Source organism: Canis lupus, chromosome 29, assembly GCF_011100685.1.
Source record: "Canis lupus familiaris isolate Mischka breed German Shepherd chromosome 29, alternate assembly UU_Cfam_GSD_1.0, whole genome shotgun sequence".
NCBI classification, from domain to species: domain Eukaryota; kingdom Metazoa; phylum Chordata; class Mammalia; order Carnivora; family Canidae; genus Canis; species Canis lupus.
In genome coordinates, this window is record NC_049250.1 from 27,301,606 (window position 1) to 27,322,792 (window position 21,187).

At 35.9% G+C, this 21,187-nt stretch overlaps 2 long non-coding RNA genes across 3 annotated transcripts in view; one reads left to right on the forward strand and one right to left on the reverse strand.

Moving 5' to 3' along the window:
* Positions 1-21,187, reverse strand: part of LOC102155979 — a 236,219-nt gene that overhangs the window by 148,373 nt on the left and 66,659 nt on the right. The window lies entirely within an intron of this gene.
* Positions 4,251-21,187, forward strand: part of LOC111093176 — a 34,217-nt gene continuing 17,280 nt past the window's right edge. The window contains exons 1-2 of the long non-coding RNA XR_005381135.1: positions 4,251-4,443; positions 15,114-15,273. This is a non-coding gene — a long non-coding RNA (uncharacterized LOC111093176). The remainder of the gene's footprint in view (positions 4,444-15,113; positions 15,274-21,187) is intronic.

Here is a 21,187-nt window from a genome sequence, read left to right on the forward strand (position 1 = left end):
CCTCTTAGCAGATGACCTCCTCTACTTGCCAGTGATTGATTGCCATCATTTACAGCATTAGGTAGAGTGTTTGCCTTGTCTTCAGTATTTAAAAAGTTTAAAAATCTAATCATTAATGCTTAAAATGCTTTAAGGTCTTTTTTTAATGCACCCATAGCAGCCTATCATTAGGAATGCCTGTTCATTTAACATGGCCAGTTTCAAATATGGTTCAATAGATATATATTTTCCTGCCTTAATATAAATAAAATGTGATTATCAAAACCAATTTGCTTATATTAAACAAAGTTAATTTGGTTTTTACTGGTCAAAACCAAACTGTGTTGTGTCTGCCTTGCCCAGCTCTTTGTCTTAGGCACAAGGCTCCAACTAGAATGCAGATAGGTTTCGTACATTAAAATGTTCCACTTGCAGAGAATAACAGAAGACTTAATTGCACCTCAGTGCTTTCATGTCTGGCCCCTAAAGGTCAAGTTGGACAGTGCAGTCAATAACTGGACAGCTAGTCCAATGAGAGCGCTTTTCACGCCAGTGGAGAAGGGCAGTACATTTGAATGCTGCTCCAGTCTCTCAAGAAGGAAGTTTATACACAAGTCAGGCTTCCTGGTTACAGCTCTCAATGATTAAATGCCTGATATAAATATAGTGCTGTCTAATATTTTAGGGTGGATTAAAAAAATCAGATGGAGACAGCCTTGAAGAGAACAGCTTTCTGTTAGACTTGTGAAAGATTCCATTTAAACAGATACTGCAGCAGTATTTTGCTCAGCCTGCCCTGTCTGAGAGAGGGTCTTGAAGACCCTAGTATCCTATAAATCTTGACTTTTCTAAAGTTTCTGGGAGAAATGGAGATGTGATGGGAGTTTTCATGAAAGTAATGGTGATAGATACTAGGTGCTTATTCTGTGTCAAACATTGATCTCAGCAATACATAGGTATGCACGTGTACACATGCACACACACAGATAGATAGCTATTATTTTTATTATCCATCATAACAATCCTATTAGGTAGGTATTATTATTTTAAATAAGATGAGTATATTGAAGCACAGATGTTGCAAATGATTTGCTAAGGTCTGTGCAGACAGGAAGTGGTGAATGGAACCAGGATCCATCCCATACAGTTCGAACGCAGAGCCAGGAGTCCTAACCACCATTATCACCCTCTGCCTTGCAAGAATGAGATCTGGATCTGATCCAAAGCTTCTCAGTAATTATCAGAGAACTCCAGCAATTCTCATCCCTCTATTCACCTCATCATTGGTCCCTTGATGCTTTGCTGACAGCAGTCTCCATCAAATATTTTGCTGACTTAAAACATGGGTCTGAGGAAGGAATTAGAGCAGCAGCACTTCCCATCAGGCCTCGCCAGGGAGAGGTGAGAACAGGTTTCCAAATCACTACTGTAGAGTAGTATTGTCATCCCCTTCCCTGTGTGAACAATGACTACACTGTCTTGCATTTCCACATTCCCAGAATTTATACATCTCAATTCAGTGATAGCCACCTCACCTTCCTAAGTGCCCCTTAATCTTCTCCCATGAAAAACAGAGAAGTGATTAATATCTGCAAAGCAGTAAGAGAGATACTGGACATGAGGTAGCATCCCATCTGTGGAGACTGGACTACAAGGAGCATATTCTTAAGGATTTTATTCACTTTTAAATCCTGGCAATGTAATTTTTACTCTACAAAACCTAATTTGTATGTGCTTGAAGCCAATAATCTTATTCTTATAAAAGCTTCTGAAACCATTGACTCATTGAAGCTCATGAAATATAAATAATTTGAAACATTTTAGGGTTCATTGTTTTCTTTGGATCTCCTATTACGCTGCAGGATGGTAGTGTCTTAGAGAATTTTCAGTTTGGTCAATAAATAAATAAAATTTCAGAAAATGTGTATGTGTAAAAGGGACAGTGTGGATATCTCAATGGATATATTCCTAAGTTATAGTAATAGTAGCTGACATGTGTAGAGGCTTATGTCCCTGGTACTGTTCTAAACATTGTACATGTATTCTCTCATTTAATATCCACAGCCATCCTGTGAGGCAGGTTCTAGTATTATCTTCTTTTAGCAAATGAGGAAACAGAGACACAGAGGATTTCACCAACTTGCCACAGAATACACAGAAATTATTTGCCAGAGATAGGATTTGATCCTAGGCAATTAGGCTGACTGGCCCATATTCTTAAGTAGAGTGTTTACATTCATTTTAATTATTGGAGAACTCTTTTTCATTAAGTTGATCATAGCAAAACTTTCATTACAATATGTTTCATTGCAATAATTTAATATAATGCCTTAACTGAAATTTTCTATTGGCTCAATTTTTGTTAAAAGTAGAATTTTCCTCATATTTAACCAAAGAGAATCTCCACTCTAAAGTTTGAGTTCAGTTTGCATAGGATCTATTGTGAGAAATTTTATCCTATCTCCATTACTCCAGGGTCACCACACTACAACCAGGTCTAAAACATGCTTGAGCAAAGCATATTTCTGCCTGTTTAGCACTGAAGTCCCAAATATATATAAAAAAAAAAAACATACCTACGGTTATAATCATAATTTTAGTTTTATGTATAGGCATTCATAATTTGTATAGAGTCTTATATGTGTATATACGTATGATTTGTGTGTAGAGATAGAGATAGATGATAGATAGATAGATAGATAGATAGATAGATAGATAGATGATAGATAATAGATAGACTGAGAGAGTGAGAGAGAGAAAGAGAGAGGAAGAGAACTATATGTAGGTGCCCATGTACCCCAGGCCCAGAAGCTAAATCCTAACTGGACTAAACAAACCATCGTAATTACATTCCCTTCACCAATAATTATAAATGGCATTTAGCACCATTATGGACCATTTAGCACAATTATGGCCCATGAGATATGTTGAGGAAGTCAGATGGTTGAACTTCTAGCAAAATTCTTCTTGTTGCACTGGATTAACCAACCTGAAACCATGAACTGTGCTACAGATTGTTATATGAGATAAGTTTTTCTGGTTGTTTTAAGCCTGTGTGGTCAGGTTTTCTATTACTTGTTGCTTTAAGTCCAAGAGAAGTTATATACATCAGGGGTGAACAAACATTTGCGAAAAGGGCCAGTAAGCATTTTCAGCTTTGCAGGTCATATAATTCTTGTCACAATTACTCAACTCTGCCCTCATACCATGGAGTGGCTTATAGGTAACACCATTCAAATGCGTGTGCCTGTGTTCTAATAAAACTTTATTTACAAAACAGTTTTCGAAATTAAATTTATTGAACAAATGCCACCTCAGTCATAAAATCAACAATTATAAAGCCATCCAGAGACCCCCAGATATTTCTTTGGGTCACAGTCATAATTTTGAACCTGAGAGACTATGGGAGAGAGTCATTGACGTGGGGTCCAGTTTCAGCCCTATGACTTCTCTGTATGACTTTAATTAAATAAGTTACCCAGCTTTGCTGAACCTTGGTTTCTTTATGGGCAGCATGGGGAGTATTAGTAACTCCCCATAGTGTTGTTAGATTGGAAGTGAAGTCTAAAGTTCTCTCAACAGAGTGTCTGGCTTCTGCTAAACGTCAGATCTTATTCTGTTTGTCTCCCGTGGTTTCTGCAGGGTCACTCCTCCTAACAGTCTGCTTTTTCTGCCTGTGGGAGTTCAGGTGCTTATTATTGTTGTTGTTTTTTAAATAACACAAAATCAAACGTATTTGCATGCACAACAAAGAGGATTAGGACTTTAGGCAAAACAGGAAAGCAGTTGTCTGTCAAATGGAGAGCAAGATTCTTAAGTAACTGACTATGGGACCTACAATGATGGGAAGACTTGCAGTGTTGCCTTCAGAAGTTATGTCTCTATACCTGATGCTTCAGCAGGCTTTCAAACATGCCTTAGTGCCAGGTTAGTTCTTCTAATTCCTTCTGACAATCAAGATGGTTTCAAAAGGATTTGCTTCACTGGCCACTGTTTGCCAATCTCTGATATAGATGATGTTCTCAAATATTTTGAATCAGAGTATGCTTAGGTGGATCAAAGTCTCTACACTATCTGCTTTATTATACAATAGAACCCTTCCAATTGCACACGAGAAAAAAAACAAACCCAAACTGAGTTCCTCAGTGAAGGAGACTTATTAATGCAAATAACTGAAAGGTCCAAGCACAAATTTAACATTAGTCTAGACTTGGTCCAGGAGTTCAGATAACATTATTAAGTTATCTCTTTCTCTCTATCTCTTGGTTTAGCCTTCTGCTGGCTGGATTTATCCTCAGCATACCTATAATGGTCCCTGACACTTCATGGCTCACTTCTTTCTGCCAGTAGTTCCAAGGGAAGAGGCATTCATGTAAATCCTGGGATTCATTGGAATCAAACCAGTTTGGGAGATTTGTGTGTTCCTGCACCAATCATTCTTGGACCAGCACAATTGGAATTATGGTAATGGGTCAATAATGTGCCAATAATAAAAGTAATCTTTCTGATACATCCCTAAAAAGTGGCACCATTGCTGAATCATACAGACTAAGGATGTGCAAATAATGGTCCCCAAGGGTAACATAAAATTCTGAGAAAGAGCTTACAGGTGGCAAATATCAACTGTGTTTGCATCTTGAATATTTGAATGCAATTTCCAAGAAAAGATATAATTGTAGAATATGTATAATTATAGAATATGTAAGCAATGGCATCACCTTATCTACAAAACCAGCCCTGACCCTGAGAGGTAAATAACTGCCCCCTGCTCTATGCCCCTACAGCTCCATCCCCATGCCCCATATCATATTATCATAGCCCATTAATGCCTCAAATCACTTGATAGCATATATTTCCCGACCTGTGACTACATTTTCCATAATAGTAAAGAAGTTATCACTTCATCGTGTGCCTCGATTGATTTCATAATGCCTAATGAATAGTAGAAACTATAACAAATGCTTATTTCTTCAATAAACTATCTCCAGAATTAATCATACAATAAGCAACAATATTAAAAGATATCAGATTACATTAAGTAGTCAACTCAGACCCCCAGTTAGTCTGATATTCTACAATTGATATTTATCTCCTCACCTCCCCTGCCAATACTCCAAAAAAGCCTTTTTTGTGTTTGTTTAAAATCATTTGCATATTGTAGAGACCTATTGACCCTGGGAGGAGAAATACATAGAAATAGAGTAGTACAAAGTTCAGGCTCTCACATCCAATTTGGGGCTTTGATGACACTGCTTAAAATTAAGATTGAAGAGTTTGTCAAAAACACAAGTTGCTAGACAGTCTTGAATTTACAGGATTTTATCAACTGGCCCAAGCAAATTTCTTAATTCTTTCAAGGGATTATATGTTTCTGAAGGACCTGGGAACCACCTCTTTGAAACATGGTCACTGAAGGAGAGAGCACCTTTATCCCCCAGTCCCTGTAGGAGGCCAACTGCCTAAATTCAAAAAAAAAAAAAAAAGAAAGAAAAGAAAAGGAAAATTAGCAAACACAGATGGACTGGTCACACTGACCACCCTCTCTCCTAGTATCCTTCAGTACTTTTCCATTAGCTCACCCCCTGGTTTTAAATATGCCCTCCCACCTCACCTTTACTTTCAGCAAAGTTGAGTTCAATCATTCTACCTTACTGCAATAGTCTTTAATAATTTTTTTCCTACTTAGTTGGTCTGATGCAAACCAAGAGTGCCTAGAAAAGGTGGGAAAAAGTGTTTACAAAATTTTTTTGAAGACAACAGAAAGAAAGTTCACAGGACTTGAGGGACCATCACCCCTCGAGGAAACAGAAGCCAACTCTGGGGATTACTTTTGCCTGCAAACCATTTGTCTATAGTGGTGACTGGTTAAGAATATGAATAGAATCTTCAGAGGTTTCATCTGGTATAATTGTTCCAAATATTTCTTGCCCCTGCAATGCACACTTAAGGAACTTATCTCCCTTTGGTATCTGGGTTGTGTCTTGATTGTTTTGAACAGAGGTATGCAGAAGTGGTATCTGGAATGTTCAAGCTTAGGTATTAGGAACACCTCACTGTTTCAATTTCTTCTCTCTTGGGACACAAACACCACACTGTGAAAAAGCTCTAAATGCCACATATATGGAGGAGTGGTCACAGATGCATTATTCATTATAATTCACAGCATAAACATCCCAAATATTTATCGGCATCAAAATGGGTAAATACATTAAGATATGTTCATGCAGTAGATACTTAAGAAAATGAAAATATACTGCTATGTGCAACAATATGTATGAATCATACAAACATAATATTGAGTTAAAAATCACACAAACATAATATTGAGTTAAAAATAGGCAAATCTAACACATGGCCTGTTAAAAATCGGGAGATGTCCTTGAAGTGGAGTGGGAATGTTCTGGCCAGTGGGAGCCTGGAGAGAACCTCTCTAACGAGTCATGTCCAATTTCTTTACCTGGGTGGTATTTGTATGGACGTGTTCACCTTGTAACAATTCATTAGCTGTTCTAATTCAATTGATTTTTTTTTTAATAACTTCAGATTGAAACAAAACAGAAAACCTTTCCTTAGCCATAGCTAATAGATTTTACCAATATTTAGGGAGCAGGAAGAGAAACTAAGTCTATGAAAGAAATAAGCAGCTCTACCTATATGCTGTCATATCTATGCAATAGCAGTTGGATTTATTTTAAATATTCTATGTGTAATCTCACTTGTATTGGTGTCAAAAGTCTGTCCCCTTTCCTGGTTTTTTGATCATTTCTGTTAACCTTTTGGAGTCCATATTACCAGAAGACTTAGCTCTTTTTTTCTTTATGGGGAGCGTTCAGCTCCCTTTTCTTGTCACTCCCTGCTCTCATCCTATTTCAGTAAATAGATTGTCTTCTGGGCCAGAGAAGTTCACATGGAAATGCTCACTTGTCTTATCCTTCAGCATATTTGTTTTCTAATTTACATTTCTCCACCGAGTTTATGTCTTTAAATGTCACATGATGATGACTTTCAATCTGAGGAATAAAGCTTCTCAGTTTTCAGAGAGCAAACAACCTTGTCTGCTTATCAAACTGAAGTAGCAGAGAAAAATGTGACTGTGAAGCCATTTCCACTGGTTCAGGGAATTTGCTCTCACCTATTCACTTAGTGCCATTAAACCTGACAGCTTCCAGCCTTCAAATGATTCCTGTGGTGTTAAAAGTCTATGTGTATTTCATGTCATTCAGCTAGTTTATAATGCTAGCTTGGCTCTTTCCTCTCCACAGAGATCCTATGCAGCTCTTTCTCAATGATAATTGTACATTTTTTCCCACCTATTCTTTCACTGAGCTACTGGGCACATTTCTGTACCATTTGTTGCCATTTAGAGAAATTACAGTGATATTTAGCTTTTTGTTCTTGGGGTTTATAATATAGCATATTATTACCAGACTATGCTAAAGCATGAAGATACACAGCTGAAAATACATAACCACAGAACATCATTGATTTATAAGTGACTTTTGAGTGTGTGTTTGCTTTAGGAAGGGCTATGCAAAGCATTGTTATGATTCGGAAACAATGACACAGACACACAACCCCTTAGAGAGATAAGATAACAAATAAATTATATCAAGGAAGAACTACAGATTTTTTCAAACTAAACGACCTTAAAGATCCAATTCAAACCTTCATGTTTATATCTGAGTCAAGTGAAGTCTAGAAGGGTAAATGGATGCCTAATGCTTTCCAGCCAGTAAGAAAGGCAGACTGACATTGAAAACCAGGCGTGCTCTCTACCACGTAACATATATATGTATAAACAAGTGCTAAAATACAATAAAAATAGTTGTGAAGCTCAAATAATTCTTGTTATCTACTGCATATGACATCCATTGAATCGATTTTGCCATAGTTTAATTTTGCTTACTAATTAGGCAACCTCTATTTTCTTCAACAAGTGATAGTAACTATCCTGCCCTTACCTTAGAATGAAAAACCAAGGTGATCTTCTCAGTACTAGATCCCTGAAAGAAAGTGCCCTCTATAAATATCTACTGTCACAACTTATTTAAAGAGGTTTGGAAATAACAGAGGCCAAACTGTTCCAATGCAAATAAGCTGTGCAAATATGCCAAGATGGAAAAACCGTAATATGGCCAAAAAAGAAAGGGAAGGTAGAAAAGAAAGAGAAGGAGAAAAAGAAAAGAAAGAATGTCAAAGAGCAGTTGTAGGAGGAGAGAAAGGGGAAAAAATGTAATCCAAGTAGTCTCAATGTGAAGAGGTGAAGTCAAACTATTCTATGAAATAGAGGATCACACCACCAAGAATGACATAGCCGTTTTGCAGATATCTTTGGGGACCAACCCTGAAGCATATTTACAGAATGATATACAACCTACTGATATAAAATTTGATATCAAAGAGAATTACAAATAGATTTTACTACCACTGAAAATGAACATAGAACTTCTGTGATAAAATAGCCACCCCAAGGAAACTTTCCTTTTCATATGTAAGGAAAGCCTACACACATAAAATCTGGTTTTATTTCCAATGGTACTTTTGTTTGATATGTTGACAATGGGCTACTTTGTTGAAAAACATTTCGATGAAACTGTTCCTTTTGAATGTTGAAATAATACTGAATAATTTGGGAGAAAATAAAATGGACAAGTTCATAGATAATAAACACATCTATTATTAAGCCTGAAATGTTAGCAGTGAATCCCGGATGAACTGAGATGACCAGATGCAGGAATAATTATGAATACTTTCACATTTAGTAAACAATCCCAAAAAGATGTGTTAACATTAAAGGGACATTAAACAGCAGCATGAAGTTAAGTGGGAAAACAAAGGAGAATTGCTTTGTTTAAGAATGAGTTGAGGGATCAGGTTTTGTTTGTTTGTTTTGGATCAGGTTTTTAATCATAAATTACAGTATCAACTATGTTGCCTTGCAAAAAGCTACCATTTGAAAAATACATTTATTTGTTAAATTATTTGGGCACACATTATAAGCAACATTTTGGTTTTATTTTTAATTTAATGAATGAATTGAGCCTGTAAACCACTTATTTTGGCGTTATATAAACAAAGCCATTAATTCTTTCTTTTGCTTTTTTTTTTTCCTTTAGTAATCTAGGTGAACAAAAATGAGTTGATCATAACCTTTGGTTCACAGTGCACTTTCATCATTGTTTGAATGGCCAACTTTTATTTATCCATTTATTCATTTACATTTTAAAATTATTTATTTTAAAAACTGGTAAATATATAAAATTTACAACATCATTTTAACAGTCTTTTAATATATAGTTCACTGCCATTAAGTACATTGGCACTGTTGGGGAACCATCACCACAGCCTATTCATAGAAGGTTTTTCATCTTACAAAACTGAAATTCTGCACCACTTAAGAGCTCCTCCTCCCACCAGCCCTTAGTAGCCACCATTCTACTTTCTGTTTCTATGAATTGGACTAATCTAAGTACCTCATGTGAGTAGAATCATTCAGCATGTGTCTTTTTGTGATTAGCTTATATCACTTCGCATAATGCCCTCCAGTGTCATCCATGTTGTAGCATGTGTCAGAATTTCCTTCCTTTTAAGGTTGAATAATAGTCGTTGTATGTTTGTGCCACATTTTGTTTATTCATTTGTCCATCAGTGGACACTTGGATTACTTCCATCTTTTGACTATTATGATCAAGGCTGCTATGAACAGGGGTGTGCAAATATCCTTTCCTACCCCTGCTTTCAATTTTTTTGGATATGGACCCAGAAGTGAGATTTCTGGATCATAGGTAATCCTATTTTTAATTTTTTGAGGAATCTCCATACTGTTTTCCATAGCGGCTGCACCATTTTACATTCCCACCAGCAGTGCACAAGGATTCCATTTCCTCCTCATCCTCACAAACACCTAATTCTGCTTTTTTGATAGTGGTCGGGGTAAGTGGGGTGAAGTGGTATCTCATCACCACTTTTGTACCTACTTTTAATACTATAAGAAATATCCCCCAAATCTATCACCTAACCAGAACTAAAATATTATAGCTATGCACATGTTCCTCTCTCATTTCCTCCTCTGTCTCTCCCTAATGGTAATCTGATGTAATTGCTTGGCATTTCTCATTTTTTTTATAGAAATATGTATATAGTCTATGTCTAAATATCTCTACTTTTACTTGAACCGTGACTATCACTCCTGAAGAAAAAGAGAACTTAACAGACATATCTCTCCAAATAGGAACAAAGATAATCATGACCACAGCCACTAAGAAACCAGTTAAACCTATTCACTTCTTGTGGTTACAATAAGTTAATGAAAATTTTATGTTAATTAATTAATTGACTTCAAATAATTCTTTCTAATTAATAGTAGTTAACTGTACCAGGCATTGCAGAATGTCCAAAAATGAATATAAACAGTCCCTCCATCAATACTGAACTTGTTGTCCAGTCATTTTTTTGTTCGCTTCATGTGTTCAAAGCTATAGGATATACCAAGAAGTTTAATAGACGCTACTCTCTTCACAACCTTGCAAGATCATATGATCTGTATTCTTAGTCTGATTTCTTGTCATTAAACCTGTTTCCTTTTCTTTGGAGCACACACCTAGAATATATTTTCCAGATCCCTTTGTAATTATCCAAGGCCATGTGTATGGGTTCTGGTTAATGGATTCTGGGAGGAAATGATGTCCACCTCCAAGGGGGGAAACCTCACCCAAACTTCCCCTCACTCTTTACCCCTATCCGCTGGTCAAGGACACGGAAGGTCTAGGGAATGGTGGAAACACAAGTTAGAAGGAGCTTCCATCCCTGAATCACTTTATAGCTGTCTGCCTGCTGAACAGTCACCCAGAAGAGCTCTGAGCAATCAGTTAAGCTTCCACAGTGTTAAAAGGACTTTATTTTCTAAAGTGGGAAGATAGGTAATAAACCAGTGAGCATTTAATATATAATATAGTGATGATAAGTGTTAGAAAGGTGCTTAGTGAGAAGCTAAATGATTTGGGGAGATATTTAGATAAAAATATGAAGTACTGGAAAAGAATGAATTAAAAATTTCAGAGAAATATTAAAAAGCTGAATATCATCAACATTAGAAAATGTATCTCAGTGATTTTAGCTAAATATGAATCTACTTAAAATGTATTACAAGTTATGAGCCTCTTTTTTGGTATAGATATAAAGAGAATAACAATATTTAACTTATAGTGGTAAAATTTTTGGAGAAGTGCATTTAATGAGATAAACAGTTGTCATTTGGTGGATATCAAAGCATGATAGCTGATTAATTAGTGAATTTTCTCAAGTGTGTTATTTATAAACCTTAAAGTGTCAGTACTAGGTAAGAAGAAAAAAATGTTGCAAGCCAGCAGGGGAATAATTCCTAAATGCTGATCCAGACAAAAGACGTATTACAATTTAGAGGAGGAAAGTAACAGCGGGGAAAAAAAAATAGCAATGGGCTTGGTTTTAAATGGTGAAAAAGATTTGGTTAGGAGGAGAGGAACAACCTACGTTAATGAAATGCTGTGAGGAGAAAACAGAGGTGTGAAGAGAGAGAGTGAGTAAACCAATTGGATGAAGTGAAAATGATAGTCAAGGAGCAATGAAAGCTCAGGTTTTATATATACACTTGATCCATAAAACAAAGAGCCTTGAATGCCAAAGTAAGGCATCTTGTAAACACAATTCAGCAGTAGAAAGATCACACCAAAACTGATGAATTGATTCTAGAAAACTTCTCTCAGCCATCTGACAGTTTATTTAGTGTAATGCCAGTCATTGTCATTCTCTCAGCCAGAGGTACAGTTTATAAAATTAAACAACACATGTTTCATTCATAGGGATCTTTAAAAATTGCCTGTCACAGTGCCCTGCCCACAGTCTATATATAAGGCATATTGTTCATTACAGATTTATCTAATTACCTCATATGCATGCTAGTTAACAGAAGATGAAATTACTTCTTTACAGATTTGTGTAGACTAATGCCTCTTCTATTATCCCCAAATGAGAAGATGTAAGAAATGGGAATTTCAGAATAATGAAGAAATTCATTTTGGTAAAGAAATATATTTAGATTGAGTTGCTTTACTTAAATTTATATCTTCACCTCTACTATAACTGAGTAGAAATTTAAAGAGTCTTTATTTTTCCATTAGCATTAAAAATGAAAACACTCTTAAGATAGAAAGGAAAAGGGATGCCTGGGTGGCTCAGCAGTTGGGCACATCTGCCTTCAGCTCAGGGCCTGATCCTGGAGTACCCAGGTTGAGTCCTGCATCGGGCTCCCTGCATGGAGCCTGCTTTTCCCTCTGCCTGTGTCTCTGCCTCTCTCTCTCTCTCTCTCTCTATGTGTGTGTGTGTCTCTCTCTCATGAATAAATAAAATCTTTTAAAAAATGGGAAAAAAACAAATGAATATACAAAAGATGTTCAGCATTTTTCACATCTTTAAACAAAATTATTTCTAATTTCAAAGCTTTTTTGTAGAATCCAGCTATGATGTACTCAATAATAAAATAAAATTCTTGTCCTTACAACAATATGAAGATGGGCTAGTAACTCTCTTTGTTTTATTCTACTATACAAGTGAGCCACCATAAAAAGATTTTGACCAAAGCTGACTCCTTTAAGGGACATTAGCTAGTTGTACTCCAACCAGGGTCCATTGAGATTATTGAAGACAGTCCCAAATGGGGCCAAAATGATGTATTCACGGTCATATCTGTAATTATGGGTTTCCTTTTCTTCCTATCCCTTCACTATAGAATATGATAAAAGACATTGGAAAAGGGGGGAATAAAGGCCCTTAGGAGCTGCATGTTAGAGGATTCTGAGAAGATGGCACAGTAGGGAGCCCACCAACAATCCATCTCCCTACTCAACAATTACATGGGCAAAGTCTGTCCGGGTTAACTATTTTAGGATTCTCAAGTCCATTGAAGGTTTGCTACTTCCAGGGGAAGCCTTGGATAGTAAACAATTATTTTTGGTCAACTTTAGCTCTTTCCTGTCACTATAGCAACTATCTGTCTGCCACCTGCAGCCAAGTGAAAGGCAGCTGTGCATGAGTTCTGGGAGCAGCTTATGTACAGCTTGTAGGGGCCAGGGTGTCCTTTAAAGACTCTGTCCAAAAAACATTAGGGATCTGTCATCTGATCTCTGATGGCTGCTTCAGATCATAGAAAGGCAGACACAGAGATGATGGCCATTGTTGTTGTACCTCCCTCCATTGTTACAACCCCCTTCTCCTTTGGCTAAAGTGACTTCCAGAGGATTTAAAGGGACAAAACCTTTCGTCTTGCTTCAGTTTTCTCTTTTTGCACTGTGGGAGCCAAATATTCAAAAGCAACTTCTATTTATGTAGCAGAAATTAGAAAATCACTGTGCATGCCTAGGGAAAGGCACAGTCTTGGAAAGGTTTGAAAAGAAGTTTATACCTCTGACTGATCTTTAACACAGAGACATAGCAATCAAAACCAAAACAAACAGAAAAACAGAAAACTCTCGGGAAGGAGGGGCATCTGATTTTCAAAGTTACTACAGTAATTTCAAATTTCTGGTTTTCAACAAAAAAAATATCACAAGGCCTACAAAGAAATAGGAAACAAAACAAAACAAAACAAAACAAATGGTCCCCGGGAAAGACCCAATGGCAGATCTACTAGATAAAGAGTTTAAAACTTTGTTAAAGTTGCTCACAAAATTAAAAGAAAATATAGAGACAGTCAAGAAGAAAACCATGTATGAACAAAATGGAAGTATCAATAGAGATAGGAAACTTTAAAAAGAAATAGAAAAACCAAAAACAAATTCTGCAGCTTAAAAAGGATGTAAAAAGATATTCCATGTAAGTAGTAATCAAAAGAGAGATATATACAATGGAATATTTTTTAGCTTAAAAAGGAAGGTGATTATGAGGTATGCTACAATATGGATGAACCTTGAGGATACTATGCTAAGTGAAATAAGCCAATCACCAAAAGACAAACAGCATATGATTCCATTTATATGGGTACTTAGAGTAGTCAGAATCATAGCAACAGAAAATAGAATGTTGGTTGCCCAGAGCTGGCTGGAGGGGAGAAAAGGGAGTTACTGTTTAATGGATGTAGAATTTCAATGTTAAGAAATGGAAATAGTTGTGGAAATGGATGATGGTGATGATTAAATTGATATGAATACACTTAATGCCACTGAACTATACACTGAAATACAGTTAAAATGGTAAATCTTAGGTGTATTTTACCACAATAAAATAATTGAGAAAACAGCATACATGTTTTCAACATCTACTGTCTATGAGCACTCACACTTACTTGCATATTGATTCATTTCAAAAGGATAATGGAAACAAATATTGATTTCATTAGAAGATGCTTTTAGATTATCAAAATAATGTAACAATATGCCAGAATTAAAATATAACAGTAAGTTTGGCATAAGGAGAGGCGCCTGGGTGGCTCAGTTAGTTAAGTGTCTGCCTTCAGCTCAGGTCATGATCCCAGGGTCCTGGGATCAAGTCCTGCACTGGGTTCCCTGCTTGGCTGGGAGTATGCTTCTCCCTCTCCCTCTGCTCCTCCCCTATCCATGCTTTCTCTCTCTCTTAAACAAATAAATAAAATCTTAAAAAAAAAAAAGTTTGGCATACGGAGAAAAAACTAACCCCAAATTACGTAAGCCTAGAACTACTAGTGTTTGGATTATAGGTATGTATATACACATTATTTTTATAGTCCAAAAGCAATTTATTAAAATTTTTATAGTCTAAAATCAATTTTCTTATAAAGTGAATACTTAGCTTTTATTACCCTTTCAAAACAAATCTATCCATCTCTCTCTATATATAAATATGCATGTAGATAATCTGTATCTATAGTGTTATATTATGTAAGATATATATTATCACATCTAATGCAATTTTACACCTAATATTACAATATTAAATGATTAACAATATTTACTACATACAATATATTATTCAAGACTTTGAGGAAGAATAAAATTTATTTCTTTTTAATCTAAATGTCTAGAAATGGGCAGCCTAGGGCCAGCATGTAGCTCTTCTCCAAGAGATCCTGAGAGACCCTCTTCTCACTGCTCTCCTCTTCTCACTGCTCTACCATCTCTTGGCAGGTGTATGGAAAAGGGACAGAGAAGAAGTGGAGGAAAGGGCACTTAATCACCTGTTACTTATGAAAAGAAGATTGTTGGAAGCTGCTGCATGCTTCTTCCATCTCATTGGTTCATGGCCACACTTAACCAACTACAAGGTGCAGAAGCATTGAGAGAGTGGGTAGGCTAAATTTGAGAGTCTATTATCCAATGAATATTTCTTTCCTATTCTATGAAAGGAATAGAACATGAGTATTGGGATAAAACTAGCATATCTGCTACACTGGTACTAAAGTTTCTCTATATAGTACAGATCCACTGGGGTCTTAGTTAATCCTTACAATGACCCTGTTAAGTCTTACTTTTACTTGGAAAACAAAGAAATTAAAATGCATATACTAAATGCATATACTAAATTAGTCCAAGATCATTCAGCTAGAATGGGGGGGAGAAATCCACTATTTGTCAGGAGAAACTTGATCTGTGTTGTCTCTTAACAGCTATGTGATTTGGGCAAATCATAACTTTTCTGATTATAGCTCACTTAACTGCAAAAGATAGTAAAAATTCCTACCTAGAAGTTATGTGCTGAACATTAGAAGAATGTCTTATGTCAAATAGTACTAAAAAATTGGAGGTGATAGCAGTCATGGTCATGGTCCTAAGGGTGGTAGTAGCAGCACAGAAATAAGGAACAATGCTAGATTCAGCCCTTGGTCTATTTTTTCCCTACATTATACTGCTTTTCAGAGCCCTTCATTGACCTTACCAGCAATTTGAAAAATTTCTTTTTTATATGATAGAGGCCAAGAAACGGGAGATTAAAAACACTGTTTCAATGATAGTGAAACAGCCTATTAATTCTATCAATAATCCACTCAATAGACATAATTGACTACTATTGAATAAACCACTCTTTAATAAAAAGTCAGTCAATTTTACATTAAGATCCCTGATCCACTGATCTAAATGAAATAACTTACTGCTTTACTGACTTCTCATTTCGTCCCATTGCAGCTTTTAGATACAGCTTTTGTCTTTCAACTACCGTAGTACAATAGTGAAGTTAAATAAAGACCTAAATAAATCTCTAGTCTTCTTGTTATCTTGGTTGCCCGTACATCCTATTGCTGAAATTCAGCTTAAGCTGATTGTTTGCTTTTAACCTGGATTGTTTTTGTTTTTGTTCTAAATGAAGATTTCTAGGCACCACTTAAGCCCCATTAAATTAGAATCTACCCTGATGGACCCCGACCATCTGCCTACTAATAATTTTCCCATGTTAATCTAATGCCCAAAGACATATATTTCATCTTCAGCCCTCCCTATCATTATGTCTCCTTTCCTAGTTACTCATGATAACCGTAGCAGGATTAGAACTATAATCAATAGTCTTCTTATCTGAAGAGCTTTGCAAAACTCTTTGCTTCAACTAAATTTTGAAAAATACCAAAACAAAGAAATCAAAGCCTGACAGAATTCTTTCCTAAGTCTCTCTCCGCTCACTGACAGACATAAGCCTGATCAGCACCAGTCTGTGTGAATCACCAGATCAGGCTAGAAAAAAAAACAGGAAATCTAGAGCCTCTAAAACAGCAAGAGGGCAATTTTAGACTTCGCCAGCATTCTACTCAAGCTATGAACAGTACTTACTGAGCAAAGCTCAGCATTCCCTTCCTGCTGAACAGAGAACTGACTTTCAAACACATTCTGCTGAGTCATTTCATAATAGCATACTTAGCTGAATGAAGTTGCCTGATTTAGTAGGTACCTTCACTTCTGAGTCAAGGCTGTGACTTCCAGTCAGCACAGCCCTGCTCTGATAGAATTGGCCTTGGTGACCACCTTAAACCTTCACCAGTATCTTAAGTCTGGTCCATAAACTGTCCTAGCTGTTTACATGTCATATTAACTTGTTTAAGAGCTCTTTGAAGGTAGAGAGGATCTATTTTTTTTATTATTTATGTATTTATTTTTATTGTGGTAAAATATATATAAAAATGTACTATTTTAACCATTTTAAGTGTACAATCCTGTGGCATTAAATATAGTCAAATGTCCTACATACATCTATACCTATGTCTATGTCTGCATTTCTATCTTCATCTATCTATCTATCTATCTATCTACCTATCATCTGTTTATCTCTCCACAGAGAATGCTATATATAACTGCAGGAACAAAAAATAAAAATGTATCTTTCAGTTTCCTGAACAGACATTCTAAAATTTCTCTGCTTTTTGACCAACCAGTATATTTTTTCTTATAACTCATACATAATTGAAAACAGGTTACTTGTCATAAAGAACTTTTATGTGATAGTAAAAGATCCTCTTGCACATGTTAGTGTTAGTCATAAACAGCACACTGAAGTCTAAAGTAAATGGCATGAACAAGAAATTTCATTAGATTTTAAATTAGGACAAATAAAATTCTATCATGTTATGGCTGCTGCTAATAAAATTCTATTCAATTAAGCACATATTCATCACTTGCGTATTATGTGCCTGGCATTGTGCTAGGGAAAGGACACCAAGATAAGCAAAAATAGTCACAAACTCTGACATTCACAGTCTGGTAGAAGAGAACATGAATCCAATAATCACACTGTTGATTGTATAATTACATATTGAGATAAAAGATGTGAAGGGTACCAACATGGATCTATAAAAGCATATAATAAAAAAATTAAAAAATAAAAGCATGTGATAACAATAACTGACTTAGTCTGAGAAGTCAGAAATGACTGCCTGAAGAAGTGGCGCTTGAAGCTGGTAAGGAGAAGTTTACAAAGCAAATGGGGGCTGGGAAGTGAGCACTGTGTGTTTCACAAAATGAAGAAAATTCATTGTAGATGGAGAATTAAGGAAAGTCATGAAATATAAAGCTGTCAGCACTCTTCATCTTGCTTGATCTTTGTAAAATATTTCAAATTTTTGTATGATTTACTTTTCTCACTTGGAAAACATGGTACTTTTTAAAAATTATTATCTCAAAGATCCCTTCCATTCAAAAACTATAGAATTCTTAACATTCCACTGCATAATTTTTAAAGCCAAGTGTGCTGTCCATGGTGCTAAAAAAGTAGCTGTAAAAAGGGCGGTGTGATCTAAGCTGAAGTTTCCAAACTTGATCATATTTTGGAATCACCAAAAACACCACACTCAAAACATACTGAATTATGATCCTCAGGATTAGAGTCCTGGAGTTTGTATATTTGTAGATATCGGAATATGAGTTTCATGTCAGAATCCAATATAATATAACTTAATTATAAGTACTGAGCACTTGCGAAGAGTTAAATATTGCTGTATGTTGGTAATATAAAAGCCCCCAAGTAAGGACATTGTAAAAGTTAGATGTAGTAAGAGTGGTAGTAGTGGTACTGCTGGTGGTAGTAGTAGTAGTAGCAGTAATTTTAGTGAGTTTGAAAATTTTATAAAAAGAATCTGTGTCTCTTACTGGACTTTGAAAACAAAGATGTTAGATGGGCAGCTATTATTTATCCCTATGTTTTAAATAGGCAAATTAAGATTCATGATATGTATATGGAAATAATATTCTAGTTCCATGAAAAATTAAAACTAGGAATTTAAAATATATATTTAATGAAAGTAGCCCAAAATCCACAATAAAAGTCCAAGGCCCAGGAGGTGGAGTCAGGGAAATGTTGTAGCAGAAAACCTCAGCATTAGGGTAAAAATCATAAACAAAACAAAGATGGATGGATGCTAATCAAGTTCTCCAGACTCCTGCCTTCATTATACAGCAAACTGACCATTAGCCTCAGGCATGAGCAAGTCCAGTTCAAGGGAACATTGGGTCAGTGGGTTGCTACTCTACTGCCCTCAGCCATGGAATCTCATTTATCATCTTAGTTTTATCTACTAGTCCCTTAAGTACACTGGAACAAAAAGAGAGAAATCTGGGTATGTATTTTCCCTCAGAGCAAGGAGATATGTAAATGGCATGAATGCAAACTTCATGTTTTATTCATAATTGTTCAAATGATAAAATTTTAAAGGAAGTGTCAAGTAAGGCAGATCAATGATTCTAAAGGTCTTGGGTACTTCTTCTATTGGTATATCGCCAGATTTCCTGAGGAACAGCATTTAACCTCCAAGTTCCCCTCTTTTACAATGGAAAAGAAGGAAATAAAATTCCTTTTTTTCCTCACTAAGATGTATGAGAGAATAATAGAAATAATTAAAAAGGACTTTTCAAGAATGATTTGTTAATACATACTCTTGTCATCTATCCAACCAATGAATGAAGAGATTCAGACCTCAGAGGAACATGAAACCTAGAATTCTAGACAAAAGATGAGAAAGACCAAGGTCAGGAAGCAAACTAGATGACCAAGACATAAGAGGGCTACCTGTCCTCTGTGATTGTGGCCAACAAGACATCACATGCCCTGAATTAGATTAGAACATTTTTGTTGAACATGGAACCCTTCCCAGAAGTTACTCATTGTACTGCATGATTCTGAATCATTTTACAAATGAGGGGGAAAAGGTGTCTTTTTGCATATCATCTGGAAGCAGCAGGCCTTAAATATAGTAAATGGCAAATCTGCACAAATGCAGTTAAACACTTGAAATTATACCAAATTGAAGAGATGTTATAAAAACAACTGCAATAAGGAAAATGGTGTTATTAATGAAAATAGGAGAAAGGGAAGAATTTTCAGTATTCTGAAGGTGAGAGAAGGTTGACCATCAGATGCCATTTTTCCATTCTTAATTGACAATAAGGCATGCAATGAGAAGTGTGACTACCCAGACTATCCTAACATAAAGGTAATCCCTCTTAAGAACATCCCACCACTGGAGCACAGGCTGAGTCCAAGGGAACTAGATTCAGACCTTATTTCCCCCTGATTGTATCTCTTCTTTAGCCTGATTCTGGTGGTTCACTCTGCAGTCATATCTGAAATGATGTAATGAACACTGTGTGTTATATGCAACTGATGAATTACTAAATTCTACCTCTGAAACTAATAATATGCTGTACATTAACTAAATTGAACTTAAATAAAAACTGGAAAAAAAATCACCCTACAAGACTTCCCCTTTTCCCCAGCCAAATGTCTAGCATTCTGGGTGTTGTTTATACCACCTCTCTGATGCAAGGATGAATTAAGCTAACCTCAGAGTCCCCTGCTATGTGACTCATGATGAGTGTGATTGGCTTTCCAGGTTGGTCAGAGAGAGGCCGAAGATCTGAATTCCAGAGGCCAGAGCTTCTTTCTGCCCTTGTTATGACCTTCACTAACCTAGCACAAGTACATAACCTTTCGTTCTCCTCCCTCCATCATCATTATACTCTTCCTCTTTTTTTAGTTGAAGACTTAGGTCAGGCTTGCCAATTTTGTCTATTGAATGGCTAAATTATAAGAAAGGAAATTTAAGATTCTTTTTTCAATACTTTCACAGCTTCTAAGACTATTACCATCTTCCTGCAGATCAAATTTATGAATGTTAAACTCTGTCTTTCTTGTAGCATTCTTTCTGGATAATAAATATAATCTCTACTCTGAATCTGTAGACACACTTGGATAAGGGTCAAGTGCTCAGAAAGGTCAAAGGAATATGTACATTAAATTTTCAAAATATCCCTCATTGCATTTATAAAAATAATCCCTGGAATATGTCAAGTATTTAATAAGTAGCCCTATTGCTATTTTTAAATAATAGTCATCTGTATTTATAACATTTAATAATAATGCCAATCTGATACCCATCAATCTGTGACCATAAATATCTTGAAATTGTGATACATGTAGGTAAATTTTCTTGCAAATTAATAAATAAGCTATCTTTATTTAGTTAGTTCATTTTATTTAGATTGAGTCATTTAGAGCCTGTTCTGCCTCATATGTACTAACAAAATTAGTATTTGTGAACTCTGACATGAGGCAGAAAGTAGAGAACCACAGCAGCCCCTCAGGACCAGTGATGCTCCTAGGCATCACTCACTCTTAAGATAATTGGCCTAAGGACTAGTAAAGAGTTATCATCTTCCATGGTCTGATATGTCCTGCTGAAAGACAGACAAAGTATTGTAGGATATTCTGGAAGCCATAATGAATA